At 38.2% G+C, this 20,156-nt stretch overlaps 1 long non-coding RNA gene across 1 annotated transcript in view; it reads left to right on the top strand.

Annotated features, from left to right (window-relative positions):
* The first annotated feature begins 4,148 nt into the window (after window positions 1-4,148).
* LOC110340846 overlaps window positions 4,149-20,156 on the top strand; it is a 41,613-nt gene continuing 25,605 nt past the window's right edge. Inside the window, exons 1-2 of the long non-coding RNA XR_002382677.1 lie at window positions 4,149-4,213; window positions 7,275-7,369. This is a non-coding gene — a long non-coding RNA (uncharacterized LOC110340846). The remainder of the gene's footprint in view (window positions 4,214-7,274; window positions 7,370-20,156) is intronic.

Below are 20,156 nucleotides of genomic sequence, written 5' to 3'. Positions count from 1 at the left end.
ATGGAAACTTCCTGCTTATGGACACTCCCAGTAATATGGGACACTAAGCCTGAACCCACAACCTTTTGTAACCAGGCAAGGCTTCCAGAGGTGGGAGTGAGACAACAACTCAGCCACAGACCCTTCAACCTACAGTCTATCCTGCTTGCAAGACTTTCATAAAGACATCTCATTCAGGGACAAGTGCTCCATCATTGACAATTTTTTATTGTCAACTTGGAAAATCAAGAGTTACCTAAGGTGAGGTGGATGCCTACCCCAAAGATTTCCTTGATCCTATTGGCCTGTGTACATGTCTGTGAGGAACTATCTTGGTACAAGATGGAGGAATGAGAGCTCATAACACTGTGAATGACACTAGCTTAGTGGCAGGTGGCCCTGAACTATATAAGGAATGCTGACCGAGCAAGGTGTGGGGAGCAAGTGTCATTCCTCCTGATCTCTGCTTACATTTCCTCCTGAGTTCCTGCCCTGACTTGCGCAGTGATGCATTGTGGCCTGGAAGTGTAAGCAGGTGTAAACCTTTTCCTTACTAGGTTGCTGGTTTTCAGAGTGTTTTATCATAGTAACAGAAAGAAAACTATAACACTTAATATCAATATATTATAGAAAAAACAAGCAAGTGAGGTTGTCATGTGAAGTGTGTGATAACAAACACATAATAATTGTCTGTGTGCCATGATAGCTAAATTCAGTTAATCTAGAAGCATCAACCATGGGAGAAAAACAGTACCATTGGAAGAAAATAATTTCACATTTTTAAGAGTATGTTCATAGTACTGAAATAACTTTCACTAACTTTTAGTTTGTTAGGAATCAATATGCTACCTTATAGTATACATCATTTATTATTTAGCTATGATATTTTAATCTACTTTATACTTTAAAAATATTTTCATTAGTATTCATATATATGAATACTGAAGCACACAAACACATACACATGATTTTTTTTGGATCAAATTTGACCACACATTCCCTCCTTTGAATTCCTCTGGTATATCTGTACTTTTCTCTCCCAACTTCTAGTGCTATTTCTGTTTTTATTTCTATTTTAATTGAATCTGTGCTACCTACATGTCCATAGATATCTGTCCGTCTACAGAAGCATTGGTAGTCTCTCTGGTGCTGCATCACTGGAGAAAACCGGTTCTCTCACTCCCAAAGCCATCAATTGTCAGTGGTTCTTTAACAAAGAGCGGGACATTGTGAGTCCCTCTCCCATCCATGATGATATGTTGGCTGGCTTGATCTTTTGCAAGTCTTGTGCATGTAATTCTAGCACAGTTAGGTTCATGTGAGTAACTGTGCAGCCACATCTGGCAAATTCCACTGGCTCTTACGATCTTTCTGCCTACCTCCTCCATCATTATCGCTGAGACTTGACTGCAATAGGTGTTGTATTTAGAGTTGAGCACCCCACAGTCTCTTATTCTTTGAACAATGACTTGTTGTGGGTCTCTGTTAACTTCCATCTGCTGCAAAAACAAGTTGCTCTGATGAGGGTTGAGAGATGTACTAATCTATTGGCACAAACATAAGGACACGGGGAAATCTCTCCAAAATTCAGAGAGAGAGAGAGAGAGAGAGAGAGAGAGAGAGAGAGAGAGAGAGAGAGAGAGAGAGAGAGAGAGAGTTTCCTGAAAAACATTAAGGACAGATTATCTGCAATCATATCTACAAACTCCACAACGCCTTGTGCATTTGTTGAACGTCCAATTTTCACAGATTCAAGCCAAACAGGACGTCAGTGCTGAAAGGGGAAAGTAGACATAAGCTCCCACTCAAATCAAGATGCTATCTCCAATTGACATCCACTTTTTAAAAGGAAAACAGTTTACACCAATGGAGTCTCACTGGGGATAATAAACACACTCTAGCATCAGATGGCCAACACAAAACCTACTTTAGTGTCTTTTGGAATTTTTATCACTTTGGGCTTTTTTTTATTTGGTCTTACTGGTCTTTTACTTGTATATTATCTTTTCTGATTTTGTGTTTTTATACATCGGGGGGTCTGTGTGTGTGTGTCTGCGTGTGTGTGTGTTTCTTGTGCTTTCCCTATATTACTTTTCCCAGTTTGTTTGATTTTTCTTTTATTTGCCTGTTTTTTCCAAAGAGAGAGAAAGATGGAGTGGAGCTGAGTGAATAAGGAGGTGGGGAGAATCTCAGAGGAGTTGCAGGAGGGACAATCATGTTCAGAATATTTTGTATGTAAAAATTATTTTCAATATAAAAGAAGAAAACAGTCTAATATTTCATTTTAGTCTCTTTGTTGTATTTTAACATTCTGCAATATGCACTCTAGCTGTTCCCACAGTGATACTCTGGTTTTCTTTCTACACAGAACCTTCTTTCTTTGCCCGTCATGAGATAGAAGCTTCATCAGTTGGTCTGACTACTTCCTGCACAATCCTCACATAGCTGTTACTGTCTGTGGACTTCAGAATAAGTGTATATGGAGGGAGACAACTGGGAGGTCACTTACACTGTCCTATATGCTTCTCACTAACCAAAACATTATTACTCAATACATAACTGTGCTTATGCCCATTTCCCCTGATTTTAACATGTTTCTCTGTTGTTTTCCTTTACATATGAGGAGAGGTTCTCATATCTCTTATCATGTACTTTGAGTATTCATTGACAAATCCTGGGAACACTTCTAATTTGGACATAATTTCTGTTAATTTCTATATTTGCTTCTTATTGCAATGTCTTACTGTGGTCCCAGTTTGTGTTTCTCACCCATTGCTGCGTAACAAAATACCATAAGTCAGTGTTTCCAAACATGTCATGATCCCCTAAGGTGTCAAACAACCCTTTCACAGGGGTTACATGAAAACATTGGTATTTAAATTATGATTCCTAGCAGTAGCAAAATGACAGTGATTAAGTAGAAAAAATAATTTTATGATTGGTGGTCACCACAACACGAGGAAGTATATTAAAGGGTCACAGTATTAGGAAGGTTCAGAACCACTGCACTGAGTGTATTTGATTTAAATAACAATTATTGATTAGCTCTCACAACTTCTGAAGGTTAGGTATCAGGGTATGGCTTAGCTGGGTGACCCTGCCTTAAGACTCTAAGGGATTTAGTGCCAAGTTTCTACTTTTTTGTTGGGCTGTCCTTGTCTCAGGATTCAGTGAACAATGAAGGCACTGAAAACCCATTCATGTGGTTGGTGAGAGGCCCATGTCTCACTGAATACTTGTAGGGAAATTCAGTTTCTAACTATTGGGACTTCTCCAAGGAGGTGCTTACAACATAAACTTTTGCCTTCCCTTTCAATGAGAGACGAAAGAAGGAAAAGAGGAGAGAAGAGGGGAGGAGAGAGAATAGACGTTTTTCCAGATTCTATTACCAAACATGACACACCATTGCTTGTGACACACGATACTGATCAAATGGATCTTCAGTGACCATAACCAGGAACAATATTGTCAGAACTACACACAGCCTGCAGATATCAATAGGGGAAGATCATAGGAAACTACTGTAGTTCATGTCTTCCACTTTTACCTGTAGGATTCTGAGAGGGAGAAAATATAAATTGGGCTTGTGTCACTTTGTGTAACCAGAAATACACAGTAGACTTTTAAAGCAAGACATATTGAAATAGGAGGAGAGGTATAGTTCACAAGTGGGGGAAAATTTCCAGTACTAAATGATTTTAAAATTTGGGTCCATCTCTACAATGGCAAAAATATAGAACCTTAAAATACCAAGCAGTCAAAAACATAACCAGATTTATTCCATGTCAATTGAATTACTCACAGAAAAATTGTCAGTTAAAGTCACATGCTACCTGTTGTTCTAAAACCTTGACTAATACAGATGAAATTCTACCTGCCATTTCTATTAAAGGAATGCTGGGCATTTAAACTGAATTTTCTGGGGCTAGATGTTTTCGGCATTTTTTTAAAAAAAAACTTTTTATGTTGTTAAGAAGAAAGCGTTGACCAGAGGCAGTGCTCTGGAATGAGAACATGATATACACTAGTAGGAAGAGAATATGTTCTTAATCATGCAGAAATTGCATATTGATTGCTTAAGTCAGCCTTTTAAAATTTGGGACTGAGTCTAGCAGGAGATATAATGTATGATTAATTCCATTTGTAACCATTTCATTTTCTTTTTTGCAGATAGATTGGTGACTAACATGATAAGTGCAAGAAATACATTGGAATTTTGTGCAGTCTTACCACAGTAAGAAATATTACTGCATTCTACTTTCAACTATTATACCATTGATGTCTCTGCCATTAGTTTATATGAAAAGCAAATTCAATGTATATCCCTAGCTGGAAAAGTATGTAAAACTGTGTTTTATAATGAATAGTACTGTCCTCCTCTCTTACTGCAGAAAGGAATGTTAATATATGGAAAAACTTTAAAAATCCATATTTTTAAAAGAAACTCAAAGATAGGTTATCATTTGGAAATTATATAATTTATGATGTTTCTCCTGGGGTCTTCGGGAGGTAAAAATGGAGATTTGATGTCAATTTACCAGTAGTTTTATAGATTTCTTATCATACTGTTATCCATAATACAGAAAACAATTTGTTAACAGCTAATAATAAATATTGAATCCATTACTCATGCATGGGTCTTAAACAAAATTATTGCAAATACATATAAAGAAGTGAATGGAGCCATGCTCATAAAGAAGGTATAACAATGATATCTTAAAGGGATAATGAAGTTCTTCTAGATAATTATTCATGGTTGTAACTGCTCACATTTCACCAATATGATGTTATGATAGACATTGAGAAAAGCAAATACTGTCTGCATTAGGAAATACTTTGCTCAGTTTCAATTCTCAAAGGCTCCATTTTTAGCATCATTGGCTAACAAATATATACTGTCAGTTATCATGGGTGATGTTGACAGAGAAAAATTCACACCATTCTGTAAGTATAGGGAGCAGCAGGTGGTGTTGCCCTTTAGAGAAAGACATGTGACAATATGTCCTCCTGAAGGAGAGAAGTGATCTGATATGACGTGCTGAGTTTTCCAGACCAGGGCTTACTTAAAATTGTTTTGTAGTCCTTGACTTCTTTTGGATGAAGCTCATACTGAATTCCGTTGTTCAGAAATGTGGCGTTACATCCTGATGTTTTTGTTTTTGTTTTTTTTTTGAAGTCAACATATTATGAAGACAAGTATCTGAATTACTATGGATGTCTTGGTCAGCAGCATTTAGATAGGGCTGATAGAGCCTCAGAGCCAAATAGGAGATCCTAACTAACCATCTGAGCAGTGTTTGGAATGGGGGACTGAGAACGAACCAAATATTCCCAACAGAAGGTGGTAGACCTGTGGATGGACACTAGATGACATTATCGCCATCACAAAGCCCAGAAAGGTGAAATAAAAGCATGATATGCATCTTATGAAAGCAGTAGCCACAACCAAAAGGCTTAAGGTCAAGAGCCGTGGCCACTGATTGAGAAATGGAGATAAAGCAGTATTGAAGACCATTGGTGACAGCCTGGGAAAATCAGCCCCTTAGTGCATGTTTCTGTCCCTTCAAGCTTCATTTTGATTAAACCTACTGAAAGTTAAAAGCCATGGAACCCAGAAAAAGCAATACTTTTGGACAAGAATGCAGGTACAGGCATAGAAGAAGACCAAAGAATTGAGTCCAGTTACTAAAGAATAGCCCTGGCACAGTATAAGCATAGCGGTCCTAGCGTTTCCTAGCTGGGAAGTACGATCAAATGAGACAAAGACTAGCTCATTCACAACACCAGAAATAGAAGATCGCTTTCACAATTTCAAGGCTATATCTTAACCCACGCTCACTGGGTGTGTCACTAGGCAATTTATACTCAGTGGCCTTTTAATGGATGGGTGTATCTCACAAGATCTGTACGAATTCTTTGATCAGGGTGGTCAGTGAAACATCTAACCAGAGTAGCAGAGTCGATCACATTTGTTTCTAGGAAAAGAGATGGATTTGTAAAGTTTGCTCAGCAAAATCGGCATTCTAAACTTTTGGCTTTGTGTGCATGTGTTTCTCCAACCCCCAACCCCCTCCCTACACACTTATGGAATCACGTTCTCCCTCAGATTTCTTATTTTATTTCAATTTAAGATTGAGTGGAAATATTACATTTTATCATAAAATTGTTACATTATACATATTTAGTTATTCATCCTTACACTTAAATTACAAAGGGTAATTTCAGCAACACCAGAAAAAATTAAAAATCAATTTCAGGTAAGTACAAATTAGGTGTTAAGGATGTTTACTGGCCCTACTATAACAGCTTAGGATCACATGCCTTTACAGATACTTGAACCATTTTATTATCTAAATATGTGATAGAAGAAACAAGTAATTCATGAAGACACTCTAAAACCAAATTAATTTATTTTGCTGTTAATGTCTTAAAGTGATGTAATGAAACCCTTGATTTTTAGTATAGTCCCATGGTTAAATAAACTAATCTTGAAGTATACTCTGATTAAAAGTTAGTGATTATAGAGTAAAAGACTATATTAGTATATTAGTAGGGTATATTAACACTTGATGTCACAGATATGACTTGGATTATTTAAACTTCTATCTTGTTTTCTCTACAAGGAGTCATGCCAACTCAAATTCTGTCACTTGGGGGAATGTGATTTTGAGACACACAAAGTCAGAATGTGTATGCTTAAAAACTGGCTACAAATACAGATGTCAGAATAATTTTATTATTCCCTAAAATTTTTCTCACTTGTTTGGTAACTGAAGTCTGAGGACACTGTCTGGTGGCCTTGAGTATTCTGCTCCCCAGAATTCCAGGTTATTCTTTTTGTTATCTTCAGAGCTCCTTATCTTTAGTTTTAGATGTTAGAATGTAAGGCTGAACCCACGGCTATGGAGAAAGCTCTCTGGGGACTCACAATCTTGAATCTTTTATTACCAAATATAAATGGGGACAGATGATGTTTACATGGATCACCAATATATCCAGACTGGTGACTTTCCTTTTATGATTCTGATCAGTTTAACAGAGTCTTGTGAATCAGCTTACTCCATAGTGATTCCAGTCTAAAATACACTATTGATGACAGTCTAGGAAAACAAACATTTAAACCTGAGATTTGTTTCAAGTCCTACAAAAATAATTACTTCGTATTAGAAACAAGGAAGATGTTTGGGAAACTAAACTTGGGACTACAGTGAGGGTCTAATAAAATGTTATCTCAGATTAATGGGCTCTGGCGGCTTTTCTTTTCTTTTCTGTGGATTCTGTCTGTGGCACACCAGCCATTAAGCCAACTAGATGTCCCCTGCAATAATGGAACTGAAGATACAATGACAGATGGCAAGCCGCTGGGACGTAGCACACTGTCTGGAAAGAGGTATGAAATTTTAACCCTGTCTGGTTTTGTCTGCAAAGGATTCAGGAGACCTTCATTCCTTTCTCTGTATTTTAAAAAACAATCTACTGTAATTGTCTAGGTCAGGAGTTGGCAAACCTTCTTCAGTGAACCAGACAGTAAATATTTTTGTCTTTGGAGGCTAGTCGCTGATGTATCTATATGGCTGTTGGAGTATCATGGCCCTGTAATCAATACGCAGGTAGATAAACCAGTTTTCCTCCAGTAAAAATTTCTGTTGAAGACAGAGTGCCAATTTCATTTTTACTCTGTAATTTGCTAATTTCTGGTCCATATGACTTTTATCTAAAGTGCTATGAATGTAGAGAAATAGCTTATCCATGTGGCTATAGCCTGATTTTCTAAAGTTTAAATTTTTCAATTTAAATTAGAAACAAGTGTGCTTCACATGTCAATCCCAGCTCCCTCTCCCTCCCCTCCTCCTCAGCCCTCCTCCAGTCCCCCACCCGATCCCCACTCCATTCCCCAGAGAGGTCGAGACCCTACATGGGGGATCTCCAGCTTCTGTCATTTCATTCAGAGCAAGGCCTACCCCCCAAGTGTCCAGGCTGAGAGAGCACCCCTCATTGTGGGATGGGCACCCAAAGTCCATTTGTGTGCTAGGGATAAATACTGATCTACTACCTAAAGCCCCAGAGATTGCCTAGGTCTCCTCATTGACACCCACATTCATGGGGTCTGGATCAGTCCCATGCTGGCCTCTCAGCCATCAGTCTGGAATCCAAGATCACCCCCTTGTTCAGGTCAGCTGTTTCTCTGGGTTTCACCAGCCTAGTCTTGACACATTTGCTCATCATTCCTTCCTCTCTGTCAAAGATTCTTCTGTCATACAATCCACTCCAACTACAGCCTTCCATCTTTCCCCTTTTCCAAATCCTTCCCTCTCCACCAGATCCACTGCTCCTCTGTCTCCCTTCAGAAAAGAGCAGGCCTCCCAATGCTATCAATTAAGCATGGGATAGCAAGATGCATAAGACTAAGCACAAGCCCTCAAATCAATGCTGCACTAGGAAACCAGTAGAAGCCTGTAAATATATCCTTGAAAATGTTGGGGAAGTATGCATAGACTTGCTGTATGCATAGTCTCTCTTAATAAGTCAATGACCTAGCTTTCCATCTAGCATCTACCGGTTATAATTTTTTCTGGAAATGTTAATTTGTAATGCTTTTGATGTCATCTTTGTCTCATACATTTTAAATAATTTTTTTTCTAAACAGCTTTCATTTTAATTCTTCCCCTGACAATGCTAGCTACCAGATTTTTCTTTTTACTTATATATTTTCATACAGTATATTTTGATCCTACTTTTTCCCCACCCCAAATCCTCCCAGATCCCCCTAACTTCATTCCAACCAATCTTCAGGCTTTCTTTCAATAATAATAAAAATAGTAATAATAATAATAATAATAAAATCCAATCAAGACAAAAAATAACAATGTAGTACTAAACTCGGGTTTTTTTTGCTCTTACCAAATATTGTTTGACTTACTTCTAATTTGGTGTGTATTTAAGATTTTATAGTCATTTCCATGAAGATGAAAGTAATATACATATATACACACGTATAATTTTAGGATGTGTAAGTGAATTTGACATGTAAGATACTTAGAATAATTCTTTGCATACAACATTTTACATTGGTATTTGCTAATGTGTTTAGTTAACTAAAGGAACACTAATGAATCATTGGATGATATCATGATATGACATAATACTATTTTCTATTGAAAAATTAATATATTTCTACTCTAGATAATCTAGATGATAATTTCTATTGCTATCCATTACTTTCAAATTTGGAAATTTATGGCAGTCATTTTATTCACCATGATGAAAATGCTGAACTAATTAAACAGAATATTGAGAGAGATTTTGTAAGGCTTTCTTTGAATAACACATCCTTGAGCCCACAGAACACCTTCAGGCAATGTTTCATATACTCTACACAGAAAACTGGTTGTTTACAGTAACAACTCCTTAAATGTACATTGTCATTCGTTCAGGTCTGGAACTCCCTTCCCAGCCACAGACACAAACAGAGTCAGGTATATCAGAAGTGTATTTCAGTGTCTCCTGGGAATCACTATGTATTCTCTTCACTGGGGTGATGAGGTCACCTAGCAGTTTGGCAAAAGGCTTCAAAAGGGCTGTCTGTGCTATAACGTGTCTTGTTCACAGTTTTGAGAAGGAAATCCCCTAAGAGTTATTTGTTGTATTTCATTGCAGTTTCCTCTTTCTTTCTTTCTTTCTTTCTTTCTTTCTTTCTTTCTTTCTTTCTTTCTTTCTTTCTTTCTTTCTTTCTTTCTTTCTTTCTCTCTTCCTTCCTTCCTTCATTTCTTTCTTTCTCTCTTTCTTTCCTTTCTTCCTTTCTGCCTTGTTGTTGTTGTTGTTGTTGTTGTTGTTGTTGTTGTTCTTCTTCTTCTTCTTCGTCTTGTTCTTCTTGTTGTTCTTGTTCTTGTTCTTGTTCTTGTTCTTCGTCTTCGTTGTCTTCTTCTTCATCGTTGTCTTCTTCTTTTTCTTCTTCTTCTTCTTCTTGTTCTTCTTCTTCGCATTTATGTTGTGTAGGTAATTTGGGGCTGGTGAGTCTTGAAACCATTTGACTTGTGGAAGAAAATTGCTTGGAGCACTAGGAAAATATCATTGAGACCATGTGGTATTTAAACTCTGTTGCACTGTACTCTCTTTCCCAATCATTTCCAGCTGTGTCTAAGCATACCTTCACAGCCTAAGTCTCTCTCTCTCTCTCCTTTCTCTCTGCTCTCTCTCTCTCTCTCTCTCTCTCTCTCTCTCTCTCTCTCTCTCTGTGTGTGTGTGTGTGTGTGTGTGTGTGTATAACTGTTAACTGCCATGTTTGTTTATTTGTTGAAATACATGCTGACATAAGGTAGAGGTGGAAGATTCTGCCTGTTTTGAGGTCTCCTGGAATTTCAAGCTTTTCCTGATGTTTATATTTTTTGACAAAAATAGGAAGTAAAAATACTATAAAGTTCTTTTTTATTTTATACAGAATTCAGTGATATTTGCCAGTGTGGAAGGGATACCAGTTCACAGATACCATTAGAGAATGAAGGAGTGAAAATGAAATTAATAGTTAAATAAGAAGAGAGGTTTCTTGCTGGTGTCATAGCCTCCTCATCCTCTACAGCAATACTGTTAATAATACTTACTGAAGAATCACATGAATTCATGAGAAAGAGATGACGTTATGTAGCCTATTGTTCTGAAATTTCCATGGTTTCCCATGTTATTATCCTTAAAGGCGTTCTAACTCCATGAAAGTAGGAAAGGGAATACTGGGGGTGGAGAGGTGTAGTCTGAGACATGGACTGGCAGGGAGCTAGGAGAAAGAATAGCAACCCAAGCTAGGTATGTATGAAAATATGAAGAAAATCTCTCAAGTTGTATACTAACTGAAAAACTAAATTATGGTGGGCTATAATCTTACAATGACATTTTTTAATGAGGAGGAAGACAGTAGAACATGTGTGAGATGAAAGAAGGGAAATAACAAGCATTAAAATATTAAGCAGAGATGAGATTAGAAGAAGAGAAGAGTGCAAAGGGTAGTTAAGTTAACCAAAACCAAGGATCTTTGGGAAGCCCTTAAGGAATCTTTCTAGTGGGTGAACTTATGTTCAAACAAAATGTAACAATGAAAAGAGGTCAAGCAAATTACACTGTGTGTGTGCACAATGTCACGTCCAGAAAATACAACTTACTAAATGATAATCCCACAGGATATGTTCCTTTTATCTAGATAAGACCCTACTCCTGAAGACACTGCATACTTTTGCTGCAGGACATAAAGAGATCAGTCTCAAACAGATCAAGACGCCTCCTCCATTCTGGCTAGCTTTCAAAGTGTCAGAGGGAGATATGCAGGTTGCTGGGGAGAAAAGACATGACATGGTCTTACTGAGAACTAGGCTATGAAAGCTGCAGTTCTGACCCAATCAGTAGGATGTACCTCTTGGTACAACAGCGATACTTCTTTTAAGGGTAGCTAACCACTTTCTGATTGCATTTGAGACTTCCTCCACAGGAGGGAATTTCATGCATGGAACTGTAATCTTAGTGAAAATTCTATAGCTTGGAAGAGTATGGACCCTAGGATAGAACCCACTGTTCTTACTTTGTTAAGTGGTCATAATGTCAAGTATCCATGATTTGTGCCTGTATATACTGGTAGGTCAGGAATGTTCTCTTTTCAATCTGTGCCAGAGAAGCTTCTTTTGTACAATGGGCCATTGTCAACTGTGCATGATAGACTGAGCCCTCCAGACTAAATGGGCCACCTGTAGCAATCACACTTCTACCACCAAGGCTCAGAGAACATCACAGAAGAGGACGTGGAACTAATGTAACAGCCAGAGGATGTGGAGGAGTATTGTGAGATACTGCTTTCTGAATATTATATGATAATTACAGTCATGATCCAACAACTGCTGTGGATACTTCCACAAGAGGTACACAAGAGCAAAACAGCCCAGATGCCAGCACAGATGCATAGATGATTACCAGGCCACCCATTGCTAGGGAGTTTTGGAATTGGATGGTTTCTGGGGAAAGAGAATCATTCTATTCTGAGGATGTGACCACTGGTAGGAATCCCATGTTCCAGTGTTTGACCCCACATCCATGCACATATAGACAGTACTAACTGGATTTAAAAACCATAAAAAAGTGAAATAGATGAGAATGGGGCCATGTTTGGAAGGATATGATCAGTTTGAAGGAAGAACTAGGGAAGATATGATTATATTTCATTACATATGTCTATGGGGACTCTCAAAATCATGAAAAAGTTTGAAAAGGGTGCACCTAGAAAAAATGACATGCTTATATGCAATCTAGCTATTATCTAACACTTGTATGTCTAGAAAACAAGTTCATGATCATGTAGGTGAGTAGATCTATCTCCTGTGTAGGACAGATCATTTCCATATAGTGGTGACATTGAATTGAAAACATATAAGTGAAAATTTCAATCAAAACCATTGGAAAAATATGAAAGAAAACGAAAACCTGAGTACAAAGGTAAAGGTAAGGTATGTAGAGATGACTCAGCATTTGTGAGTATATACTGCTCTTTCGGAGGACTTGCGTTTGGGTCACAGCACTTGAGTAAGGTGACTGACAATCAACTTTAACTCCAGTCGTGGCTTCTCTGGGCATCTGCAGTCACTAGTGCACATCCACATGCAGATACTCACACATATACATAAATGGAAACAATTAAATGAAACCCTACAAAGGTAAACGGAGGCACAAGTAATGAAAATAAAACATAGGTATCTAGTCTATTTAAAAGGGCACCCAGTAACTTTTCTCTCTATGAGTCAAAGTTGGATGGAAGTAGGTTTTTTAGAATGTGAAGAATATAGCATGGGTACCTAGTCTCAGAGGCAGCATTGAGAACATCTAATGACTGGCACAGCATGAACAGGCACCAATCAGAAACAGATGTCCTGTCCAATCAACATGGACAACAACTATGCTCACCAGCACAGCTCAGCAGGTGTTTCCCAGCTGCCAGTCAGTCTTACTTGCTCCCAAGGAGGTCTGCAGCTGCATGGAGACCAAGCAGACTGCACAGAGATAGAAAATATGTAACCCTGTCTATGGTCTGTCATTTATTTCTGTCTGTGTCTCTCATCCCATCCTTAATCCTAGTTTAAAGAAAGATAATGGGAACTCATGCAACACCAAAACTCTCAATTAACTACTAACTATAAAAACTGCATGAATTGATGTTGTATAACATTGTGGGTAAAAAGAGGCTCCCCATTTCCAACACTGCACATGTTCTAATATTTAGAGACAAAAAGATGAGAAATACTATCATTAACTTTTCCATGTTAAATGAAATTTCCCATGTGCATCATTTAAAATTAAAATTATTTTCAAAGATCAGCACAAACGTTATATTGTAACTTTATACATTCCATAAGAAGAAGAGATCATTTAATTTTTTTATTTCCCCATGTTCTAGTGAAAAAAGTAGAGCTCTACTTTGTTTTAATTCCCCAAAATTAAGTACGTGAGTATGGACACATGCAGTATTTATTTTTATACACATATGAATGAAACCTACATAAAATCTTGTATGTTATTTCTCTAAATTTAGTTTAAATCCTAACAAAAAATTCTATATGTGCAGAAAATAACATTTACCCCAATGACAAATTTAGTAACAAGAAGCCAGCGTAATATTAATAGATGTTAGAGGTCATTTCTCTCTTGCAACCACTAAAAACATATTCTCTGTTATAAACATTTGAACAAGGTTTAAATTTTGTGGATTATTTATAAAATGAGAGCTATCCAGACATTCCTCTCCAGCGTCCTGGGATAACGACCGTCTGTTCCATATCTGGGTTCTTAGAGACATACAATGTGCTATAAGCATGCCTCTCAAATACCACATATGCTCAGAAAGCACATGCCACGTTCCTTGTACTCAGGCATCCCCCAAGACCTTGAAATCCAGAAACCCCAGTAACATGGACCATTCATTCAACCCTTTAGTTATTAATTCCACAAGATTTTATTGAGTCCACACTGTCTAAAGAGCAGAGACTGCTTTAGTACCCATTCCCTCCAGAAGGACATGCTGTAAATGCAGACACAATGAAAACATGACTGGAAATAAATACCAGACGATAACTATGGTGCCATTGCAATAAAGCAGGATGCTATTTGAGGGTAGGGGAAAGACAGTTGTCCGCAGAGAGTTCCCAAGGAGATCTTTCAGATGCAGGAAAACAAAGAACAAAGTTGTCAGGTAATGAGATCCTGTCGTAAAACTCAGATTGATATACTACAATATAAATGTTTCTTATGTCTTTAAATGTAAATAGGGCTCCTTGAGAGGGTCCCTATTCAAAATTAATAACAAGAATTATATGAAAAAACATCACTAATTTTGAGTCTAAGGGTATACTACCTTTGCATATCAAGAACAACAATTGTTTAAGGATTAATATAGAGCCTACAAGGTGATTCCAGTGAGTCAGGCAGAGCCAAAGTTCAAAGCCTGGTGTCTGTGCTGTCCATTATTCTGGTTCATTTGCTTTATCCTCAAGGCCTCCCCTTGATGGTAGCTTCCATCATGATCTTTGATACATAAAAATTCAAATTGAGTCTATCTAGGTTGATTTTCCTTTGTATTTGAGTGGCATAAAATATGTATGGTCCAGTGCAAGCTTCATGTTTGCCAGTTCGGGGTTTTCATGTGAAGACACATGGCTATTGGGGACAGTCTTCTGTGCTGCAGTTGCAGTCCCAGGAAGAGAGGAGCAGATGGTAGGTTGTAAGTGATGAGTACACCTGTAAGTGCACACGCACAGCATTTTGTCCTCTCCACATTAATGAAATCCATACATTAGCCAGCTGCTTACCAAAAATGCTGAAAAGTGGGAATAGCAAGTTCTAAACAAAATAACTATTTCAATATCATATTTTAAAATATGTGAAAATATCTGGAAAATGGATCTGTACAGAATGTTTACAAGCTTTCTTCCTGTGAATGTTAACTAAAGAATTTAACTTAGCAACAGTTTGCACAGTATTCCCATCCTATTAAGTTCTATGAATGTTAAGGGGATTTGAAGTATAAGGGGGTCACATGACTAGCTTATACGGAAATGGGAAGACATTTTATCTGGAGGATTCAAATATGCTTTAATTTGGTGTCCTGGACAATCTTGGAGGCTCTGTGGATACCAAAGTCTATGCATGCATGTTTGCATAGACACGCATATGCACACAGAGGGGAGGTTAGATATAATATATGCCACCTATGTGCACAAAGAGAGGATATAGCACCAATAGAAGACAGGTCATTACACAAGGTTGCTGTTTTATTATCTAATTATTAATCATCTATGAACATACATCAAATAAAATATTTGAAAGTAATTTGTCTCTCATAAAGAAAACTCCTTGCCCCTTTTGTCAGAGGTCCCAGTACTTTAAAAGAAAACTAAACATGACCAAAATTTGCTGGCAAATAGGAGATGCTATTTTTTTCTTTTTCTTTTTCAGCTGTGCTGCACAATTTCAACAAGCAATTTTTACAAAGCAGGGCAGAAACTTTGAACTCAGAGAAAGACAGACACAAAATGTCTCAGGCACTCTAATTGTTCTTCTGAGAAATTTTGTAATTATAGAGAGGCGCTGTTTATTTTAATGGCTTCTTATCACCATATGCAGCTCAGTTAATGACTATATTTTCTCAAGGGACCTCCATGACATCATGCCCGTGCCCCATGCTTCCTCATACTTTAAAATTCTATCACAAGTTGATTTGTAGTATTGTGCAAGACTGTGGGATTCCTGAGGCTTTCCCACAGTGAGCCCCACATGTATACATATGAACACATGCTATGTAAGATACTAAAAACGTCACACATACTATCTAAATTATAGAGGTAGATGATATGCAGGTAAATATCAATAGGTAGATATTAATACGTAAATGATAGAGGTTAAATATTAATAGACAATAATAGGTGACAGATATATTGATAGACCAATACAGATTGATCAATGGATAGATTGATTTTTTGATAAATAGATATGGATAGATAGATTCAAACACATATTTGTGTACGTATATCTATATCCATATCTAAGTACTGATATAGATGATATAGTTATGTATAGAGATTTCATTTGGATTAAGGCTGAGAGTCTGTTTTAGCCACAGCAGTTTCTAGATAGCCCAGGTGTTTTCTTCAGGATAGATGACTAAATGAGGGACTTTCCTAGGAAAATGACATATCTGTAGTATATCTGTCCTGCCCAGAAGACTCTATCTTGCTGTAGTTGTCCTTGTTCTCTCCCCCCCTTCTGCCTCCTCTGACATGTACCCTAAACTTTATGTGTAGGTACTGTGCTACAGATAGCCCATTTAGACCAGGACACTCCATGGCTACTTAGTCTCTGCATTGATCAACTGTGGGTATTAATAATAAGGACCATGTTAATTGGTCCAGTGTGTGTGTGTGTGTGTGTGTGTGTGTGTGTGTGTGTGTGTGTGTGTGAGTATGTGTGTATATGTATGTCTGTTAATTATTAAATAAGAATTATAGAAATGTTGGTTGTAGGGATATGGGAGGATATTAACTGGAGAGCGGGAGGAGTATAAATGATGCCAATGCATCTCAACTTCTCAGAAAATATTTAATGGTTTACACTTATACTACATCCTATGCCTGCTAACATTGCAGTCTTAAGCAAGCTTATCTACTGAGTGCATAAATGTGTCAGAGCAAAGGAAGAAGTAATGGATGGTGAGAAGTGACTAGACAACATGTATGTATTAAGACTATAGGGAGAAGAGTTTAACAATTCGGAGTCTTGGGAACTGCTTGAGAACCTGTGGAAGGGGAGGTGTAAAGAATGTAAGAGCCAGAGGAAATGGAGAACACCAATAAAGCAAGGTCCTCTAAAATTATTGAGCAAAGATATCATGAGCTCACAGACTGATTCAGTATGAACATGGCCAGCATGGGTCTTCACTGTGTCCTCCGCTTATATATCATAGCTTCAAGTTTAGTTTTTTGTGGGGTTCCTGAGTGTGAAAAGAGGTGGGCTCTTTTCCTTCTGTTGGTTTGTCTTGGCCAACTTCAAAATGGTGTTTTTGTTTAATCTTATTATATTTTACTTTGTTTTACTTTATTATTATCTCATAGAAGCCTGTTCTTTTCTAATGAAAGACAGAAAGGGAATAGATGTGGATGGGGGGGTTGGGGGAAAGCTGGGAGTAGAACAGGGAGGGGAAACCTTAATCAGAATACATTTGAGAAAAGAATATATTTTTAATAAAAGAAAAAAGAGAATTCTCCAAATAATAGATGGTTTATATTTCTCTTTAGGTGGCTCAATCCTTCCTATTTGTCTCAGGTGTTCAGAACTTTATCTCATTGGAATAATATCCCCAACGGTGGAACTTTTTAGCATAGAGACTTGGGTGAGCTGGGAATAGAAGGTTTTGGTGGTTTTAAGTCATGATTTTGATATACTTGCAACTTATGCTACAGCCTAAAAAGAATGAAGCCAAATCATCTTTAATGAGATGAAAATTTTCCTTTGAAAGACAGAAATCAATTCCATTTCCATCATAAATATGTATTTACCCAAGGCACTTCCCTTGGTTTTTACCTTTGTACTTGCCTGCAGATGAGTACTTTTCATAGAAAGGAGAGATAAAGGCAGCCCTAGTGGTGAAGGTTTCGAATCCCAGCTACTTAGGTGGCTGAGAAAGTTAGACCATCACAGCAAATTCTTTCTGGAAGGGTAGCCTCAGAAACCTAGTCAGACTCTGTCTCAATACGAAAAGAAAACAAGTTGGCTGGGGACATAGCTCAGTGGTAGATACTTGCCCTAGTATGTGTGAGACCCTAGGTTCTATCTTCAGTTCTACAAAACAAACAGACTGACTGATGTCTGGCTGATTGGATAGCTTAATGGAGAGATAAGGGACTCACCCAAAAGCTGGGAGGAAATTTGGTTAGGGTCTGAAAGTTCATCTTAGCTCGTGGTAGGAGCTCTGACCCCAGCCACAACACTCAGACCAGTACCAAGAATTGTTTCACTTCTACCAAAAGCCCTGGTCTGCTAGCGACGGGAATATCAAGTGTTGCCATGGTTTGCTGCAGCTGCGAACCATTATGTCCAGTGGCAGTGGAAATCCATTGCAAGCTCTCCTGGGAGATGGTGCAAAATGCTGTGGTGGGTTTCATATTAACCCTTGCCACCGCTGTAGCTAAGACTTCCGGCAAAGACCGAACTTCACCAGTCAGCTGTTGCCAAGTCTTAGAAAAAACAGACCTCATCACAGGCAAGCTCCATTCTGAGACTGAAAACAAGCGCCTGCTAAGGCAGAGCTGGGCCCCTTGGAAGCCTTTTGTCTGCATTTGACAGTTTCACACCCCACAATGTCTGTTTCTTAGAGGTTCTGAAAGCTTTCCAGGAGAGGAAAAGCCCTAATGAGGAATGCAGTGCAGCTCTGACAAACCAAATGCCTTTTTCTTGCATTGTTCAATACATACCCTTAAAGGGGGTAGGGCGAAAACATATTGCATTGCCAGACACATGAATATTTTATTTCTACAGCTACTGTTTGCCATTTCTTAATTTGAAATGTCTATTATTTTCTCTCTTGGCTCGTCTAAATTTTGCTTCAAGTCATTTGTTTGTATTTTCTCCTTAACACAACCATTTAAGGGGGGCATAGATATTACAGCCTCTAAGGCTCAGGGGACCTCATAGAAGAGGGAGAAGAAAGATTTTAAGAAACTGAGTACATGGAAGAATGGTAGGAAATGCTGACTTCAGGGAATGACAAGGCTGTTGCTCTCAAGAAACCACAACATCTGTGACCACCTCCGTAACACACACACACACACACACACACACACACACACACACACACTCACACAGACACAGACAGACAGACAGACAGACAGACACACATACTTACACAGACACACACACAATCATATAAGTAGAAGGGTGACTAGTTGAGCAGGTCTTAGAAGAAGTGGGAGGGAATTAAAACAATACAGGTTATGAATATGGTTATGACATTGTTAACATGTATGTAATTGCCAGAAATAAGTTTTTTAAAGATATCTTTCCTTAAAAATAATGAGAAAACTACTTAGATAAATTGGGGGTGGTGGTGACAGAGGCTATTACATGCTCCATGTGCATGCAGAGGCTGGAGAGACATAGCTTCTCCAGGAATTGGAGTAGGTTGGGACCTACCCATGTGACTGCTAGGAACTAAACTACCCTGCTCCTCTGCAAATGCAGCAAGGTCTCTTAATCTCCAGGCCATACCTTTAATGATAATTAGTTATATACATTAAAGTGCTTCATTGTTTATGGGTATGTTGTAAACGGTTTGTGATACGTGATTAAAACATTTGTTCTCTTTAATTGGATGCTTAATTTCAGTGTCTATATTTAAGACATGTGTTTTTAAAATGATACCATCCTTAATCTTAGAGAAAAGGCAAAGAATGGAAAAATAATCTGAAGTCTGTGATATTTTTATTTAAATTCTTGCAGTCCTATACCCAGCTAGCATGTTCGTTTAAGGCCACATATTCCCATTTCAGCACTAACTTGTGGTTAGCCTACAGCTCGCCCACGGTAGATATAGCAGGACACTGTACCATCTGGGGCTAGCTGGTGGTTTGTCAGAGGGAACTTTCTAAGTCCAGATATTCCTGACTTCTGAACACCTGAAAACCAGTAGCATTCCACCCCAAGGCCTGACGGTCACAAAGGATACCAGACATTGCACAGTGTTTTCTGAGAACTAACATAGCCCAGGGTTTGCTCTGTTGGGTGAGGAGGAAATAGAGCATAGCATCCTTGTCTTTGTTGAGGTTACTATTGCTGTGATGAACACCATGACAGGAAAGCAAAAAATGGAGGAAAGGGCTCATTTCACTGATACTTCCATATCACAGTTCACAAAGGAAGGAAGTCAGGGAAGGAAGTCAAACAGCAGAAACTAGAGGCAGCAGCTAATGCCAAGGGCACGGAGGGGCGCTAGCCTCTTCTCGTGGCTCGCTCAGTCTGCTTTCTTGTGGCACTCAGGAGCAGCCAGCTCAGGAGCAGCACCACCCACAGTAGACTGGGCTGTCAGATGATGCTCCTTAAAAAATAAAATCTCTAAGCAGCATCCTTATGGCCTCCAGAATTCCTCACAAAGAGGGTAAGCATCT

The sequence above is a fragment of the Mesocricetus auratus genome, unplaced genomic scaffold (assembly GCF_017639785.1).
Source record: "Mesocricetus auratus isolate SY011 unplaced genomic scaffold, BCM_Maur_2.0 Super-Scaffold_100007, whole genome shotgun sequence".
Lineage (NCBI taxonomy): Eukaryota > Metazoa > Chordata > Mammalia > Rodentia > Cricetidae > Mesocricetus > Mesocricetus auratus.
The sequence above is the reverse complement of the archived record's forward strand: the minus strand, read 5'-3'. Positions and strand labels throughout refer to the sequence as shown.